General features: G+C 44.5%; 1 protein-coding gene across 16 annotated transcripts in view; it reads left to right on the top strand.

The window, feature by feature from the left end:
* The first annotated feature begins 249 nt into the window (after nucleotides 1-249).
* EPB41L2 (erythrocyte membrane protein band 4.1 like 2) overlaps nucleotides 250-6,000 on the top strand; it is a 123,758-nt gene continuing 118,007 nt past the window's right edge. For 15 of the 16 annotated variants that reach the window (XM_037390902.1, XM_037390895.1, XM_037390901.1 and 12 more), the window contains exons 1-2: nucleotides 250-353; nucleotides 4,241-4,322. The gene's annotated coding sequence lies outside the window, so the exon portion shown is untranslated. Of the gene's footprint in view, nucleotides 354-1,255; nucleotides 1,319-4,240; nucleotides 4,323-6,000 lie in introns of all 16 variants that reach the window. The other variant, XM_037390887.1, reaches the window with a different exon arrangement.

Below are 6,000 nucleotides of genomic sequence, written 5' to 3'. Positions count from 1 at the left end.
GGGAACTCCGCGCGCCTGACGGGCAGTTGCCGTTTCTGGTGGCCCAGGAAGAGGGGGCGGGGGCGATGCGCCCGCTCTGCCGATTGACGGCCGCCTCAGCCAATGGCGGTGGGGCGGGGCTCGGCGGGGAGGGCGGGGGCGGAGCGGGCAGCCGGCGGGCCGGCGCCGGGGAGGCCCGGCTGAGGAGGAGAAGGGGGCGGGGAGCGGGGCGGGGCGCGGGGGCGGCCGGGGCGCGGATTGGCTGGGGGGCGGGGCCGGCGGGGGTTTCTCCCGGGCTGGGCTGACGGCTGCGGTTGTGGAACTTCGATTTCGTGTGTGAGCGTGAGCGGCGGTGGCGGCCGTTTGGGCGGCAGGTACCGGCGGGCAGCGGGAGGGGGGCCCTGGGGGAGTGTGGCTCGGGGCGAGGCCTTCCGCCGGCGATGGGGAGCGGGGAGTGGCGGGGAGGAGGGCGCCGGGTAGCCGCAGCGCTGCGGCGGGGTCGGGGGGAAGGCCGTGCGCCTGGGGGCCGCTCTGCCCCGGATCCGTCGGCGTTTTCCTTGGTCCTCTCCGTCCGCCGCGGGATGCGGGGGCCGCGGGCGGGGCCGGGCCGGGCCATCATCCTGCGGGCAGAGCTGCCCCCTCCCTCCCGGCCCCGAGCGGCTGCTGGGCGGGAGGTCGGGGGCTGTCAGAGCCGAGGACGGCAGGGGGCGGCAGCGGCCCCGAGGAAGCGTGTCCAGAGCGGTGGTCGCGGCAGGGGCGATCGCTTCCCTGCCGCGGCCCCTCCGCGCGGTGGGGCCTTTTCCCGTCTCCGCGGGCGCGCAGGGGCCCCAGAGGGGGCTGACCCCTCCCTCCTTCCCCCGGAGGTTTGGGCGCCGAGGCGAGCCGTGCGGTGCCGCTCCTCGCCGCTCAGTTTCAAATCTCCCTCGCGGGGCAGCCCCGCGGGCAGCGCCCGCCGCCCGCCGCCGCTCCCTGTCCCCCGCGGGCCCGCCCCGCCGGGGGGCGGCACGTCAGGGCGCCGGGGCTGGGCGGGCTCCCGGCGTCGTGGCCGTCCCCGCATCAGCTGCGCTTTTGGGTCTGCCACCTCCTGGTCCAGGGCGAGAGAGGGAGGGGTGTTTTCCCCCGAATATCTGCCCGGATTTCTGTCGGCTGCTGTCCTGTACCCCTTGTGTGAATACTGCGCGAGGAGAGGAGACTTGCACGTTTTTTTCCTGTTAGAGCACCCTTCCTCGTTCCGATAACTTCATCAGTTTGCATCTTGGCTCTTTCTTTCTTTCAGCTGTAAGTGAGCAACTGCAGAAAAATGTAGGACCCTGCGCTGAAGCTGTTTATCAATAATTAGGTAGGGGATGAAATTGGGAAAGGCTGTACGTTCCTAATTTCCTTTCTCCTCAGGAAGAGTCAGTGTAGAATCATATTGTATGTTCTTTAGCTGCTATTTTTTAATAAAATAGCCTACCTTTCAAGATTTAATGACCTAGCCCCTGCGTGAACATTATGCACTGAGGTCTTTAAAAAAACTTGAGATGTTATTTATGAATTTAAGTCCAAAGTTCCTTTCCTATTATTGTTCTTTTGTAAGACTTTGATTACAGTGCTGTGAAGTCTGAATACTCTCAAAAGCGCTATTAACACTGTGGTAACATTTTTAGTGCAAAATTTTTCCACAGGTGAATATCCCACTGAGTTGAAGTTAATCCCTTTATATGTTAATAGTATTGTGCATGAATGTGCATGGCTAGAGTGGGCTTAGAGGAGGTTACTGTATGAATGATCACTGATTGACATAAAGGGAGTCGGACCATTTGTAATCTTATTGATTATGATTTCCAGAAACAGCTTCTGAAATAAATCACTGCCAGGGAACAAGTAATAGCCAGCTAGGGAGTAAACTTAGGTTAAGGTGCTTTGATACCAGTAACAACTAGCAAACAATTCAATTAGGATGTTTTTTTCTTCTTGTAAAACTGTCTAAGACCCATTTTTAATTAAAAACATGTAATTTATGGCTTTTTCGTTGACATGTAGTGCTTTGCTTAGCTTTACTGCTGCATTTTCCTGTCTGCTAGCATGGGTGCTTCCAGAGTGTTAGTGAAATGCAATAAGCACATAGTTCTGCATAACTTAGCCTTCAGCAAATTCTCATAAACTTGCATGTTTCCAGACCTGGGGAGTTTGAAAAGGCAAAGTGCTTCTTTAATAGAAACTATCTAAAAAGTAAATCTGTATCCTTTGGTGGGATATTTTAAAGTTTCAAACAGCAGATAAATTCAGTCCGTAAGCTACAGAGACAAGCAATTATAGAACAGTTCAGAACCAGTTTCGTGACATCCTGGGTTACGCAGGAGCAGCCCTGAAAGGGTATTCATCTGAAGTGTTCTGCTTCAGCTGCTACTCTCCTCCCTTCCAACAAGTTTCCATTTCTGCTTGTCATGCTGTTTTTTGTCTGGTGTTAACCTCTATGGTGGGAAGTTGAGCTGCTTTCTCTTGCTTAAATTGCAGCATTCTGCTGAGTTTGATTCCCTTTGGGCTTAGAATATGACCTTCACTTCTGCATTTTCAGAGGTTATGGATCTTAAAGTTTGTATCAACAGTTTGTACCCTTGGCAGATGAGCTTGCCTTGGAACAATGTCATTTTGAATGGTCTACACAAAACTTTAAAATATGTACATATTCTGTGTGCACACATGTTGAGAGTGGAGAAGAGGGAAGAGTTCAAACTTAACAGCCCGGGTCACATGGAATAGGCTTCCAGGCTTCATTCCTTTGGAAATATACCTTTTGTTCCACTTCTTATTTGATAAGTCTCCAGGAATTGCAGTTAAATCATAAGAAATCTCTAATTTTATTACCACTTTTTGATATAACTTAAAAAGTATGAGCAAACAAAGACAACTCTCTGAAGCCATTCTGACTTGTTGAGGTCTGTTAATGGGGTTTCAGTGACAACACTATATAGTTCTCATTTAGAGAGGGTAACCTGAAGAATAATTGTATTGCTTAATGTATTTAATATGATCTGAATCATTTGGTGAGTGTGGATATAGGCAAAATATGCATTTTTCATGTGGCCAACTACCGACTCATATATTTAAGGATGAAGAACGTGGGTCATAGGTGGAGAATGGGAAAGTGTTCTGGAAAGTACAGACATTTAAAGGAGACTTTGTGGGTTGTGATTAATAATAATTTGAACATAAGTTCTCTTTAAGTCATTGTTCAAAAAATCAAACTAGGTATATAAACAATGTAGAAAATATATGACAAGGTAATAAAATCTTTCTGTAGTTGGTACAATCCTTTTTGAATTCTGGGTTCACATTTGGCATTAAACTTTAGAAAGTTGACAGTAATAACCTGAAAAAAATTTAAAAGTTACAAGAACTGGGAAGCAGGTTTCAGTACAGAAGATCGGTATATTTAAGGATTATAAAGGGATGAAACGAAATAAAATGGTGATCGATCTACCTGTAATGTGGATGAGAGCAGATAATAGTGGCTATGAAAGGGTTCAATGGCAGGAAAACAGTCTGAATGATTTACATAGTTAACAGTTATGTCTGTAGTATACAGCATTACTGAAAGAGGACAAGTTTTGTACATTTTATTTTACCACATGTAAATTTCAGTAAGGTAAAAATGCTTTTACCAAAGGTCGTACTGTACAGCATATTTTACTGTACAGCATATTTGCTGTTAGGTGTTTTTAAAGCAAGATTGAATGCTTTCCTGAGAAAGATGTACTGATACAGAAGGCAGTTTCATTCTGGAACTGAACTTAAGTTGGGGGGTGGGGAAGAGGGAAGGTGGGCTTTCTTCCTCGTTAACCCAAGAAAAGCAGTGTTTGAAAACTGTTCATTGTATACTCGCACAATGGCTGAATGCGAGAAGGAGTATGGGAGCAAGAAAAGGGGATGTGGGAGCGTGTCATTGTGTTATAGTCTGGGTTATACAAGAAGTCAAATTGCATCATAAGGGGTTATTTCTGGCCTTCTAAATTGAAATAAAAGGCTCCTCTTGACTTTAGGAGTGTTAGATTTATTATAAACTGCCACGCTTTTTTTTTTTTTTTTTTTTTAGGTAAAATCAATGTGCAAGTTAAATGACTGTATGTTTTTTCCCTTCCTGTTTGGAAGGGTGTTCATGTTTAAAAAATAGACTTCTAATATAAACATAGCTCCATTTTACCTGGTTTTCTAATTCACTCAGTTGGTGGGATAACTTTTGGTGTGTTTTGACTCCAAATTTAACTCTGTCTTATAGGTAAAGAAGATACAGCACTATTATCCAGTTGTCATAGTTGGTTGCTTTCTACTAATCTTCAAGATTTCTACTGGAGTGAAAGGTAACTTGTCTTTTTTTTTTTTAATATCAGAAAATTCACTGTAGGAATTTACTGAATAGGTGAAGTTCTGTGTTCTGTTTCAACTTCTCAGATGTTTTTGCTGTTGATGTGATAAATCTACATGGTGTGAGTTGTCAGTTTTATAATATTATACAGGAAAAGATATTAATGATACAGTAAATATTTTGACTTTTAGCAAGTCTTAAATTCTTAATTAAAAAGTTTGTGATATAAACTCTTCTGCAAAGTTAATAATACTAGTAACATTTCTTTCATAGACTTCACCATGTCTTTGAGTGTTTTGTAGAGATTTACAGACTAAGTGAAGACCGTATCAACAGAATATTGATTGATTACTGTTGGGTAATCCAAAAATAGCCATTCTGTTTGGCTAGTGAAATGAGAAATGTATGTTTGGTGTATGGTATGAGGTTATAGACTTGTATGTAATGCAAGTGGGACTGCTCAGCAAGATTACCGGCTTGTTTATTTTAACAGACTTAGAGGGAGGATAACAGTTTGTTTCCATTGCATTAGTGTCTGATGTTTTAGTGACACTATGCAAGCACTGTATTACAGCAACTTTGCAAGTTCTGCTACCTGCCCAGCAAACTGTATAGGTATTGCTGACAATAATACTGAATAGTGCACTCTAATTTCACTTTACCGCTCATGGTTTGGTTTCTCCATTTTATATTTGTGTAGGTCCTTACATCTGATATACTACCATGAAAATAGAAACAATTGGAAGAAATCTATGGGCTTGATATGTAAAACTTCAAACCCCAACAAAACAAAACTCAAATTCTATTTCCATTTTCAAATAACTCTCTTTACCTTCTTGCCTTCTATGTTCCCATACCCTGGTTTTTTTCCTGAGTTCTGGAGGAAAGCAGGGGATGGATCTCTTATCTTTCTTACAAGAGCAGAGGACTCAACTATAGGTAATGTTTATGAGGCCTCATAAAGGAGAATTTCAGATGCCTACCCTTTGCTGTGCACATTATAATTTCCTCAGATCACATGATGTTTCGAGACTGGACTCAAAGTATGAGATGCTTTAAAGGGCTGACTTCAGTAAAGTTGGCCTTTTGTATAAAAACTGATTGGCTGGCTGGCTCTGAATATTCTCAGATGCAGGTAATAGTGCTTTGTTGGGGTTTTTTTGTTTGTTTGTGGTTTTTTTTTTCCTAATAGAGAGATGAAGTACTACTGCCATTCATCTATGTAGTGCTTTATTAATAGTAGCTTGGCTCTTCAGAGACCTTGTTGTGAAGGTTCATTGCAGGAGGATCCTCTCTTTAAAACTGGAGACTTCTTTGTCAGTGTCTAGGGGGTTAACTGGATGTTTTCCTTGATACTTTATCTAGCATGGTGCTCATAGTCTATGTCTTGGTTTCTCCTCCCTGGATTCTCTCTGAAGGGTGTGATATGGCCTGTCTTTTAACTTACCTTGCTGTTACTAAGTGATGCAGCCTGTGTGCTCTGTAAGGTCATTGCTAGGAGCCTTTGGCATTGAATAGTGAAACAGGGTTAGCTAAGGACAGTTTAAAGGGAACTGTGGATTGCTTTGGTGCTTTAGGTTTGAATCTTCCCTTGTGCTTCTAACATTGTCTATGCGGTTTTCTGTTTGCAAAGCGGTAGTTCTGGAGAAATGTTCTGTAGGAAAAGATGTTCA

The sequence above is a fragment of the Falco rusticolus genome, chromosome 6 (assembly GCF_015220075.1).
Source record: "Falco rusticolus isolate bFalRus1 chromosome 6, bFalRus1.pri, whole genome shotgun sequence".
In the NCBI taxonomy this organism is placed as follows: Eukaryota; Metazoa; Chordata; class Aves; order Falconiformes; family Falconidae; genus Falco; species Falco rusticolus.
The sequence above is the reverse complement of the archived record's forward strand: the minus strand, read 5'-3'. Positions and strand labels throughout refer to the sequence as shown.